We start from the raw sequence: 13,848 nt of genomic DNA, 5'->3' as shown, positions 1-13,848 counted from the left end.
CTTCTTTGGATGAAAGGAAGGTATTAACACATCTATTTAGGGTGCATATTTATGTGCAGTTGAGGCTTTTTCAGCACAAGCATACACCACAGTGATGATTCAGTTTTTTGCTTGGGCTGAGGTGAGAAATGGAATTTTATGAACAATGATGCTCAGTGTTCCTAGAACAGAGTTCAGATTATTATCATCCTTGTTGGCATGTGAAGGTTTGTCATGCCTTGTATATTCTCATGATCTATATGTATTCATTAAGTTAGTGAAACTGGAACCTCCCCATTGACATATTTTCATTGCCAAATTTCCAAATGCTATAAAAAAAAAAGGTTGTGCAAGGTTGCAGTGAGTGAACTCCAGTGTTTTTGCTGAGGCAGAAGCCATGCTTCTTTCAAATCAAATGTCTAGTGCTACAATTCTCAAGGTACTTTAGGACTTGTGCTCTCTTTCTTCCCCACTTAACGAGGGAAAGGATGATTAGGTACCAACTTATAGATATCATGATGAAAGTGTTATTATAATCACGAGTCTAAATTTAGCTATTGAACTTCTATGGCAACAACTGGGTCTATGCATCAGTAAGATAGTAAAATTGGTCATCTTCTTTTCCTGTTGTACCTTTGTCTTCTGATGCTAATGGATTTTTACTCCCTCTACGACCAGGCACATAGAATATCTTTCCATATATTGACCTATTTTTGTAATATGTGAAAAGTTGCAACCTCATCAAATGACACTTACACAGCTATAATACACCAGTGCTACCTCTAGAGAGATAAGACCAGCTGCAAGTTCATCTGATTCCTTAGTTCTCAAGATACTGGCCCATTGTATACACATAATCAAAGGGAATATCCTTCACTTTGACAAGTGAAACAACCGGTAAACTCAAGGCAGCAATATCAAGATGACTCCATACACACTACATTATTAGATTGACTTGGTAAACTGATATCCTGTTGCATGTTCAGATTGTTGGGGTTACCTTCAGATTCTTTCTTTTTTTATTGTACACACTTTAAACACATACCCAACCCATTTCCTCGTAAGCATTAATAAGCATAGTATGATAATATGGGGCATTTTCCTGGATCAGATTCCATCTTAGCTATTGCCTCTCCTTTTGGGTAGATGGAAAGTTAAGTGCATTCTAAGGGAATTTGATTGCTTGTTTCTTTGTGTCAGGATACCTGCAAATGTCCTTGCTGACATTGTGACATCAATGTAAGAGAAGTCCTTGTAATCAAATGGGTATTTATCCCAGGAGTTTACTCTTGTGCATTCTCACATTTTCAAGTCTTGCATATGTGCCAGAAATCATAGACAAGTACCCAAACTTGGAAGAAAACTCAAATTTACTATGTAGCTACCTAACCCAATTCCAATTCAAGAGGTACACAACTCAATCAATAATAGCACTCAAAGGGTTATGATGCTACTGAGCTCCATTCCATAGAAACAGAGATCTCAACGAGTTAAAATTCAAGCCATGGACCATTGAAGAGTTAGATCCAACATTCAGTATTGCAATGAGTGTATATGAAATACACCAATATTATCTATGCATTCATAAGCAATATCTGACAAACACCTTTGGCAACTAGCCTTTAGTTTTTACAAGAGATGCATGAGAATATATGAAATAAATCAATCTTATCTATGCATTCATAAGCAACATCTGAAAAACAACTTTGGCATCTAGCCTTTAGCTTTTACTAAAGATGCATGAAGCATTATATAAACAGAATGCAATCTTTTGGGAATTCCATTCAAATGTGGAACATTACTATGGAAGCCAAGTTAAGAATTGATATTAGATCTTGCATGCACATTTCATGGATTGTTGTAGTAGTGACATAAAAATGGACTTGGTGAGTTATATCATATATGTCAAAGATAGTCTAAAGTGAAGTATGAAACTGCCAGCTTAGCTATAAACTTGGCTAAATGGTCCAACCTAAAACTGTGATCCTTCCTTTATTGCTAAGCATCAGTGGGTGGCAGTAACAATAGTATTGAGTAGGCACTGACAAGTGCACTTAGTTTGAAAGTTTGGAAGTCAGATAATTTGGGGAATGATTATCTGTCAGATCATATATTCCTCTGAACATTGGAAAATAATTCTTGTTCGGAGTATATCCATCAAGCTATCAGCACTCTGTTATTCATGTATGCATGAAAGTCGGTCAATCATACTGCTTCTTAAGTAACAAGAGTCATTAGACATCATATTATAACATCACATCTCCCTCAGAATGTTTGAAAGGTAAGCTTACTTAAAACATAAGCATTGAGCTATATGCAACCTTCTCTTAATCATATGGTCCATGTGCTGTTATTATCCAATCATAATCATGCAGCTTATATCAACTTCAGTTATCAAGACATGCCTTTCATCAGGAATCATCAGACAAGAACAGTCATTGAAGATTTTATGGCTCCCTCTTAAGCCTTTCTTGAAGTCAGATGAGGCAATAACTTCAGAAAAGGTCTGAGTCATCATAGTCCTAGTTGTATCATCCTTCATTGCAGCAAATTACCCAATTCATGATGGGAAGGAGAATTTCTCATCGGGCATTCATATATGTAGAACCATTCTTCACAAAATCCTGATTTAATGCAATCAAGATATCATGTTCTTTTGCTTATTTTGCTTGTATGCTTGCTTCTATTTCTCACAAGGATTGATAGAGAATTGGTCAGAGTGCTATGCACTTCTTCTAGATGACCTTCATGATTGAAGGCTTTAGGTGAGGTTTACTTCTTATCAAAGGTGCCACAATTTCCTTTACTGACAGATCCTTGAGAGGTTTGATTTTGGCCTAGAATTGTTGTTCCTTTGTTGATTCTTGTTTCCACTTGTAGCTGCAAGCTCATAGTAATTAATGATTTTCAGTCGTCACTAGGATGTCATGTCAATCATGTTTCCTGATACAAGATTAATGTAAGGCAAATCAATGTAGGATCACAACCAAGTTCAATCATAGGTCAAAATTTTAGAAGGCCACTTCCTTTATTACAAAAATTGTAACTGTCTTATTTTTTCACAAAATCATTGTCCTGAAGGTCTTTGATTTACTGACAGAATGTGCTTTAAACAAAATCATTTTCTTCAGATGATTGCAAGAACCCTTAACTTTTTCCTGTTGATATTGGGAGCTGTAAAGATCCATATGTGATTTATTTTAGCTCAGGGTAGGCCAAATAACTCTACTGCTCAGAAATATTCGGAACAACATGCAGATTTAATTACACTACAACACATTCCTTGCTGAAAAATGATCCTTTAAATAGAATGCAGATCTATCTTATTCCCCACTGTTTTCACCATCTTCCCATACACTATCAACAACTTGCAAAACAACAAGGAGATCAATACTTTTCATTTCCAGAGAAATACCACCTACCACATTATCAATAGTTTCAAAAGGAAATCAGTTTCTTTATACCACAGATGGCAAAGTTCCTTTAAGGGGTACTCCTTTGGGGATCCTATTATTAGACTTTGTAGGTGGTCCATTTATTGGAAACACCAAATGAACTCTATCAAACTTGCAATCTTTGCCTCCTCCTTGTAGAGTTATATAATGTGTTGTAGAACCTTTCTCATAATTCAACCTAGCTAGTTGTCTGCCACTGCATTTTTACCTCAAGATATCACTTCTTTGGAAATGGCTCTAAGGTTTGCATAAAATTATGAACCCATAGTTAAATAGGAACCTCCTATATCTCCTAATGACTTCGCAGTAATACATGTATCGCATTGGATTGGAAGTACCACCGAATTGTAGGGGCTGGTTGACAGAACTGGATTCCAAAATGTCATTACCTAGTGGAGCCCCAATTTCTGGTAGGCCTTTATCATTAAGTACCTCTATCATATCATGCCATGAGTGAAACTTGATTTGATGTGCTTACCCACCATTACATGGGGGCCTTTTCCAAATTCATATACATTGTTGCAACCCTTTGCTCAAGCACAATCTACTCCACCACTTGTTCCAAAGATTCTTTCATGGTGTCAGTTGTGCCATTAAACTCGATATCTTCTTAAGATCTGAACTAATCCACCTAACTATTTTCAACATCATGCAATGCCAAAAAAAAATTACAGTCTATTCAAGAGTGATTAAAATCTATATTTATCTTTTTCCATAGATCAGACACTGACACACAAGACAGAGTTCCGAGTCATCATTGTGCTCATACAAAATAAAAATTCAACCTTTCTTACACAAAGGCACAAAAAGAGTTGAAATATGGGCATTTGTTTGGAATTCACTCTATGTGCCACTATACCCAGTTAGTTTTATTGTTATGTTTGTCTGGTTTTACTTATAACACTTAAAAAGAGGATGAGAATGGAAACAATAAAGGAGTAGAGAAACATCTTCCTCTGCGAAAACAACAACTATGGTGGAATGGTAAACGCTCCTCGCATATTCACACCTTGGAAACCTTATCTCGAAATGAAGCTAGTCCTCACTTGCATTAGAGAAAATCCATTTGAACCTTGTTGGGCCTTGAAAGAGAGATCAAATTTCTCCAAACACCTCGTAAACAAATATTCTTGTAAATTTTTTATATTTTTTAATAAAAAACAGCTGAAAGGTAAGATAGGCCCCATATAGTTGACTCAGTAATAAAATTTAATTATTTTTAAATTAGATTTTTTTCATACAAAACATGTCTGCTTGAACAGAACATACTGAAAAGGAAGATAACCCGATAACCCCATATAGTTGACTTAGTAATTAAAATTTTAAGTTTATATGGTATCAAATTCCTCATCAAATTTCTTTCCACATCATCCAGTGGTAAAAAATATATCGAAGAATTCAATATATTTTAATACACAATATATATTTTTTAATTTTTTTACATAAAATTTTATGTTTATCATATCAAATATTTTATATTTATAAGAAAGATTAAGTTTCTAAGAGTTTAATATCTTTTAATATGTAGCATATATTTTTAATAGACAATATATTAAAGGGAAAAATAATAAGATAACTTTTTTGTAAGTTAGTAAAGTTTCAATATATTACTAAATAAACATACAATACAAAAATAGTAGTTGGTTTACCAAACCAGTTGTAGAAGAAGATTCTCTTTGTCACAGATTTAACCAGACATGCCATATGATTTTTTTGTCTTTACTTTCCCTTATATAGTTCAAAAAAGTTCCCCTTCCCACTACTACTATATGTAGCTCTGCCTATCTGAATAGCTATATAGCTCTGATCTTCAAACCTAAACTTGACAAAATAACTACAATACTACCTATATAAACATAACACAAAACTAAACAAAAGATTGGTCGATGCCATGATCAACTAACACAATATTATTTGCTTGGAGTTGTTATCGTCGTTGGCCCCATTGTTGGGTCCTCCACAAGGGTTGTCGCTGGAGCCTCTAGGGTTGCCAGTGGTCATCCGCCTGCAGCGCAAGCCTCTCGAACTCGATACTTCCTCAAACGGGCGAAATCTCCTATCTCTACACCCATCGATATATCCACATTATCGATATAATTTAGATAGATTGAGAACATTTTGTTAAGATCCCCAATTCTGCCAACATGCAATTTCTCTATGTTAACCAAACCCTTGAGAGCCTTTTCAATTCCTTTTAGGCGTTGGTCTATAGATTTTAACTCGATTTCTATCTCGAGTTGCCTCTTTTTCCTCTACTCTGCTGCCTCTGCTTGCAGCTTTTCCACCAGAGTCTTGACATGCCAAGCGGTCTCCAAGGTCTTTTGGTACACAGTCATCTATGTTTTGGATTTCCCTGTGTTGATGATCCAATCTCCTTCCTCCTCTATTCTACCATCAAAGATAGCCCTACAATGTCTTCGAACCTCACTCTCCCAGATTTCCACTATATCCTTCCCTTTTGTGTGACTGTTTAGCAACAACCTCCGCTGCTTCCTCCATGCATGTCTGTTTGCAAAACTCAAAGCCCTGAGCATCCGTGGGAACTACCTCTTGGCCTACTAGCATCACTTTAGCTCTTACTCATTGCACTCCCTGATAACTGAATTTCCCTCATAGAAATTACTATCACCAACTCACAATTACACCACCTTTCAGTGTTTTGCCTTATGTCGATGAAGCTTGCTCCCTAGCTATGATTTAAAGATGACACCCCAGATGAGACTTGCCTCGCCGATATTTGAGTACTTTCCCTCTCAATTTTTAGTAACTCTGACCTACTAGCGATGTTGTTGTTCATTCGTGTGTACTTGTGGACGTCCTTCCTCTCATTTTCCCTTGCCAGCGGTTTGTTCAAAATCATAATCACCCTAACCTTGCTCTTGTATGTTTCTCCTCTTGATTTCGTACCTTCCCACTCCTCTTGCTACATCTCCTATTAATGAGATGATCACACTAACAATCTATTATGGGGGAAATCCTCTCCTTCCCATGATTAACCATCACTCTATCCTTGTATTGCAAACACATACCCCTTCTCGTTTCCTAAGTATGTCCATAATGAAGGATTATTTGTTCGTATGAACTGGTAGATCACTGTCCTGATTCGGGCCCACCCCTTCTCTATCAACCTGCCTTAATGGCGTGGAGTGATCTCTCTCTGCCAACCTTTGGCTTTCCTCCTTTAGCTATCCCTCTGAAAACTTGCACATCACGTCGGTGAGCAAATGGACATTATCTACCCCTTTATTTTCCACCCTATCCACCAACACATTTGAAAACCACTGAACTAAGGTGAATTCCATGGTTTTCAACACCTCCAGATGTTTTTGAATGCGTTGGGTTAATGGGGGCAAGTGCCAGTTCCATGTTACTTTACTTATTTGTGTGCCACATTGTAACTTACGTGTCACTTGAATGATAAGAGGTGCGGTTCCTACTAGGTCTGGTTCCATGGGAGTTTGCATGGGCTTACAACCATTCATATGGGATTTCTCAATAAGTGTCTTGGCATATTTTCTTTTATATACAAATATCCGGTGATGTGTTTGTCACACCTCCAAACCAAGACACTAATGCAATAGACCAAGATCGGTCATGTCAAAGGACCTTTTCAAATCTTGCCAAAATTCTCTTCTCATAACTGCCTGCGATTACTAAGTCATCGACATACACAATGATGATCACAATATCCCCCCTTGATCTTTGCAGTATAGGTTAGGATCATAAGGGCTTCTCTTTCAGCCATGCTGTGCAAAATGCTCATCAATTTGTATAGAAAGTTCCCACAATATATTTCGTTTAAGCAAAATATAATGCTTAATATTTTGCAAAATAGATACAAATGGATTACTGCGATGTAGTAATATCTCTGAAAGAGTATCTAAAAGCATATTTTCAAGATATTTACACCATGCAGAGGTAAAAAACCAGGGCATATATGTTTAAATCCCTCCCATCAAAGTACCTTGAGGTCCCTCTAATGGTGCAAGCCTAGAAGAACTCCAATTAGGAAAAAATTGTATCAAGCCTTGAGGATAGGGTGAAACAATGGAATGTCAAAGCCCTAAACCTGGGTGGTCATCTGATTCTAACAAACACAGTGCTACAAGCTATTCCAAGGTATATCTTATCTATCCTCCCTTCTCCCAAAAGATCTGGGACATCCAAAGGAACTTCTTGTGGTGAGGGGTAGAGGTGAAACGAAAATGGGCGCTAGTGGCCTTAAATAGAGTGCAAACCCAAAGATGCAGGTGGGCTAGGTCTTCAAGATCCAGAGGTAACCAACAAAGAAAATGGAGCAAACTTATGGTGGAGATGGTTAAAAGGGGGGTCATCACCTTGGGAAAGGCTTTGGAAATCAAAATATGCACCTAATTTCCATACAAAAAAGTTAGTTTGGTTATCAAGTTCCACTCAGGGGTTGGCAATTTGGAATTTAGCATGGAATAAAAGAGGTATAATGCAAAAACACTATTCTGGGAAATCAGAAATGGAAAGGAGGCCCTATTTTGGGATGATGTGTGGTAGAAACAAGCTAAGTTATGCAGGGAGGAATGACATCCCTTCAAACTAAGCACATAAATATAAGAGTATAGAGAATTCTACCAATTCTAGGATCAAGGACCAACCCAGAATGACTTAGCTATTCAGTATCTAACAGAGGAACTAAGAAAATTAAGAATTATGTTCAATAATGAACAAGACCAACTCAAATGGGGGAAAAAAGAAGATGTGGAGTTCAATCTCAAGGAAGTCAAAGCTTATCTTAGTGAGGGATATACTGGTACAAATGATCCATCGTGGAAAAAACTGGATGGTGCCACATTGGCCATAAATTTAAATTTTCATGTCATTGATTTTACACCAGAAGGTCCTAACTCAAGACAAAGTTATAAAGAGAGGATTTATAGGTTCCTCTTCGTGTTTCCTCTCCAAAAACACAAAAGAGAGGCTTAATCATTTACTCAACACCTGTAACTATATGGAGGCACTATGGGACTAATTAGCCTCAATATTTAGATAAAGAAACCAAAGTCGAGAGAGCATACAATAAACAATAAAGAAATGACGGGTGCATTATACAAAAAACGAGGTGGTGAACCTTACCTGAAATTTCATTCGAGGTTTCATCCTTTGGGAAATTTGGAAGGAGCACAATAGATGAATATTCTCCTATTATAAGCTTCCTGTTGACAACCTAGTGGAAGGAAAAATGTGTCAGCTAAAGGAAACATTAATTAGTACGGGAAATCAACCATTAGAGGAACAACCACCCCCCCAAGGAAACACAAATTTTGAAGTGATGAGGCTTCATGTTTTTCACCCTGTTTTCCCCAAATAAATATATTCTAGCAGGAAGAATTATTCATTACTTTCTCCTCTTACAAGCAAACACTCGACAAAAAAAGGATTTCACACCTCAGAGTTTTTTTGTAGGATAAAGGGAAAGGTGAGTGGGTATCCTGCAGTAGCTGCATTGGTCTTATTAGCATTACGCCACTTTTCATATGGGTCTTCACAACAAATAATCATCATTACACTTTGTTGATTTGTTTTAAAAATAAACATAACACCCAATAGATTTCTTTTGGGATACAATGTTGTTGTTGGTAGTATGATTGTATTTGTGCCACATGTAAAGCTAATATGCGTTAAATTTCTTTCACCTTGCAATGTTTTTATTGGAAATGTGTTTGTGTTTGGGCTAGAAACTATGCTAGATTTCTTTTGCTTTGCAATAGTGTTGTTGTCAATTTGGTTGTTTATGATAAAAGGAAATCTAGCAAGTGTTAGATTTCCATCACTTTGGCAATGTTATTGGAAAAGTTGTGCTTGTGTTTGGGCTAGAAGTTGTGTTAGATTTCTTTTGCTATGCAATGTTGTTGTTTTCAATTTGGTTGTTTATTATAGAAGGAAATATAACACGTGTTAGATCTCTTTCACCTTGGTAATGTGCTTTTGTTTGTGTTAGAAGGAAATATAGCATGCACTAGATTTCTTCTGACATAAAATGTTGTTATTGGTAGTATGCTTGTATTTATGCTACATGTAAAGCTAGCATGCGTTAAATTGATTTTACCTTGCGACATTGTTGTTGGAAATGTGATTGTGTTTGTGATAGAAGTTGTTGGATTTTGTTGGCTTTTGTTTGCCCTACAATGTTATTGTTGCCAATGTGCTTTTGTTTGTACTAGAAGTAAATCAATCGTATGCTAGATATCTTCTACACTGCAATGTTATTTTTGGCAATGTGATTGTGTTTGTGCTACAATAAACTCTAGAATGTGTAAGATTTCTTTTACTTTGAAATGTTTTTGTGAGTAATATGCTTCTATTTACGTTAGAAGAAAATTTAGCATGTTGTGGATTTCCTTCGCCTTAGAATATTGTTATTGGCAATGTGTTTGTGTTTGTGCTAGAAGGAAATCTAGCATGTGCTAGATTTATTTGACCATGTAATGTTGCTTCTAGCAATATGCTTATGTTTGTAGTAGAAGGAATGATATTGATTGTTAGCTTTCATTTGAGGAAACAATGTTTCATTACGTACAACATGACAACCATAATATTTTTATTTTTGCATTTATATTACTTTTTCGGAAGTTGTGTGTTTTTGGGGAAATATAAAGTCACACTTTACACAGTTCATTCTTTTACTTACAAGTTACGATGTAATTGTTGTTACAGAATTGATGCAAGCTACAATGGAAAATATAATTTTGGCAAAAGGGGACTATGTTGATCTCCTTATTAATGATCAAGTCATTGGGCTAGCAAGGGTTGAATCTGCAGAGTCTGGAACTTATTATGTTGGAAAAAAGGTTAATGTTGGTTATGTTGCAATTTTGATAATTGATCTCATTCAACCACATTTGATTGATGATGATGTTAATGAAGGGGACATACATCCATGGAAGATTGTGGATTTGAGACACCACATAGGTAAATCAAAATATTGAAGCATGTGTTATATATTTTTGATACTATAATAAATGTTCTTTTTTTGAGTAAATACTAACATTATTTACATTTGTTTATAGGTACAAATGTTTCTTCTACATTTTCTATTGGAGACAAGGTAAATCTTCTACAACATGGAGTGAAGGTGGGCGAGGGCTCCATATTCAATACAGAGCTTGGGCATAAAGTGCATGGAAAGATGGTAAAGAAAGGATGCATAGTGGTTAAAATTGAAAAGGTGTTAAAACATAATGTTCCTCTACCACATCCAACAGGGTTTGAGCATACACTTGGGGGTGCATTAGAATCTTATGAAATTTGGCCAGAATCAGATTTGGAGCCTCACTGTCATGATCATGCCATAAATATTCCCCAAGATAGGGTTAAATTCATATGTGCAAAGGTTTCTCTTACACATGAATGCATGGGAACACGCATGTGCATTGCCAAAGGAATGCTAGTTCATGTCCACGAGGATGACATTGTTGAGGGTGAAACACTAGGTGAAATGGATTTTGGTGTTTTTCTAGAAGAGATAGATGGAAATTGTGAGATATGCAAAATTGGAGATAAGTCTATACATTGTTTGGTTAGATGGCCAATAAATAAGTTGGTGGACAACAAAGGTGTGATATTAAGGGTCAAGGAAAAGTTCAAGGAACCAACCAAAGAAATGGTGATATGGGATGTTATAGAGGACACAAATCCCTTAAACAAATGGGATGGGTACCTTTGTAATGAAAAAGATAGAAACTCAATTGATATGAATGTAACAAGGCCATATAAAAGGATTAAACGAGTTATGGCTACAAAAAAAACTGCAAAATGTCAAACAAAAATAGATGAAGAGAAAGAAATTCGACTTTTGGCAGCAGATGTATGTTGTAGAAAAGATTGTCTTCAACATGTCGATAGGAAGGCCATTGAAGGTGCTAGAAGGGGTATGAGACAAATAAATACAAATGGTATTAGAGAATTTGTCTTGAATTCACTCATGTCAAACACAGTGATGTCAAGCGGCCATGGCCATGGCCATGGCCTACCACCTATTGCTAGAAATGTAAAGGACATGAGATTTAATGGGAATATTATTTGTAAGAAAGCATGGTATAAGATACATAAAATTCCTCAAAGCACATTCTATAACTACCAACATTATTTCCAACATGGACAGATCAAAGCTATTCATGGTAACACCAACACATGCAAAGCACGAGCTCACACAGTGGCAGCTATAGAAATATTGCACAAAATTGTAATGGATAATTCAGATTTTTCACCAAATCAAACACGTCAAGTTGAAGAAGATGGAACATCTGCTCCTTTAAGACTGCTTCCTTCGACTTACACACAAATTTCTTTGTTAAAAGAGATCAATGAGGCTCTTCAAAAGCTCAATTACCCATCAATATCACAACCAACAATGAGCAAGATCTGGAATACTAAGTTTCGAGATGTGGCATTTTCAAAGAACACCAACTTCAGTAAATGCAGTGAATGTATTGTGTTGAAAGCACAAATGAAGTCAGCAACTACAAAAGAGTTGGAAGAAAAGGCACGAGGTAGGTTGACGAAACATAACAAGATTGTTATGTGTGGAAGATATTGCTACTATGCCCATAGAATTATGTCAGAGCGGTTTCCAAAGGAGTATTTGAGCATTATCCATGATAAAATGGACAAAACAAAGACATCAATCCCAAGGCTACGTGTCAAATCAAAATCTGTTGTAGGAACAAATTTGGGTTTGTCATTGACAGGTATGCTTACACATGGGCATAAGGCGGGAGGTTTTGGTCATTTCTCCTTACCATTTGTCCATATGGGATCACAATTTACTATTACATCCCTTGCAAAGTGCTTAAGGGACCTTGAAGACCCACAAATGGATATGTATGGTGATCTACTTTATGAAAGTGGAATTTCAAGAAACCCACTTACAAATGCATTACTTGACACCTCTATTTACCCAAAATGTCAAGGGTACAAGGATGATTTTATATGTCATGGAAGTTCAAAAAGTCAAAATGTTGATTTTAAACCTCTTCCTCCACATTTGTTGTTACAGTTGGACAATGCAGCAAGTGATAATAAGAATCGCTATCTTTTCATGTTTCTATCACTTTTAACTGCACTTGGTGTCTTCATCACTATTGAGGTTGGGTTCTTGCCTGTGGGGCACACCCATGAAGACATAGATGGAACCTATGGAAGAATGTCTTCCAACCTAAAAAGTAAAGATATTTATTCTTTACCTGAAATGATGGATACATATCGCATAATTGAAGAAAATAGAGTGTTTCCACCTACACTTATTGACAAGGTCTATGACTTCAAAAGTTTCCTTAGTGGATACATTAAGGAGGGAAAAAATGCACTAGTTGGACATCTTAATGTTCAATACTTCCAATTTCTTATACTCAATGATGTTCCAGTACTAAGGTATAAAGAATCAATTAGAGACTCTCAGTGGTCAGAACCAGTTGAGTTATGGAATATAGATGATGAAGGTCGACCTATAATTCCCATAGGGAAGCCATCTTTCTTAGCTTCCAAACAGAATGATGTCTATTTAAAAGAACTAAAGGAAGGGATAACATCATACATAAAAATGTGGAAAGACACTATTGGGAATGAGGATTCACCAATTGTTACAGAGGAATGGAAAAATAAAGTGGTGTATTGGGAAAAAGTTCTTGATACATTAGATGGAATCTATAATGATCATAGAATAATAGATGGAAATGATTCATCTTCTGAGGATTTCTGGCCCAAGACAAGGCACATTGTTGATGTTGATCGTAATGCACTCCAAGTAATCTCAAGTATTATGGATGGAGATTTTGATAATGCGATAGATGAACCAATATATGTTGGACCCAAATGCAGCAAGCCAAAGCCAACATTCAATCCGATGATTGATGTTGAGAAAGGAAAGATGTTGCTAGTTAGATCAGGAAATGAGGATGCAGGTGAGATGATTTGGATGGCAAAATCCATCTCAAATATCTTTAGGGATGATGAAAGTGAGAATCTTCATGTAAAGGTTGACTGGTGGAAGCCTATGTCAGGGAAATACAATGGAAAATTTTTAGAGCAATATTGGGTACCAAATCCTGATGACAAAGAACTTGGCTCTATTCCAATTAATACCATAGTGTGGGCATGGATGCCAAAGAAAGAACATTGCAAGAAGACCAAGATAAATAAATATGGTGTAGAAGCCATTCTTGATCTACTTGAGCGATTATCTTAAGAGTAGGCTTATATGATGCATAAATGTAATTTTTTTTTGGAGGATCTATTAATATACATTCAGACACATTTTCCCATATTTGTTGTATAAATATTATCTTCATATTTTTTTTGAAGGAGTTTTATATTATTTAATAGTTCAATGTAATCATGTGTTATACAAATTACATGACAATGCCATAAAATATTTAAGTTTTCA

Source organism: Pinus tabuliformis, chromosome 3_2 (genome assembly GCF_031772625.1).
Source record: "Pinus tabuliformis cultivar Carrire ecotype Pingquan chromosome 3_2, CPIR1, whole genome shotgun sequence".
In the NCBI taxonomy this organism is placed as follows: domain Eukaryota; kingdom Viridiplantae; phylum Streptophyta; class Pinopsida; order Pinales; family Pinaceae; genus Pinus; species Pinus tabuliformis.
This window is presented reverse-complemented; position numbering follows the sequence as displayed.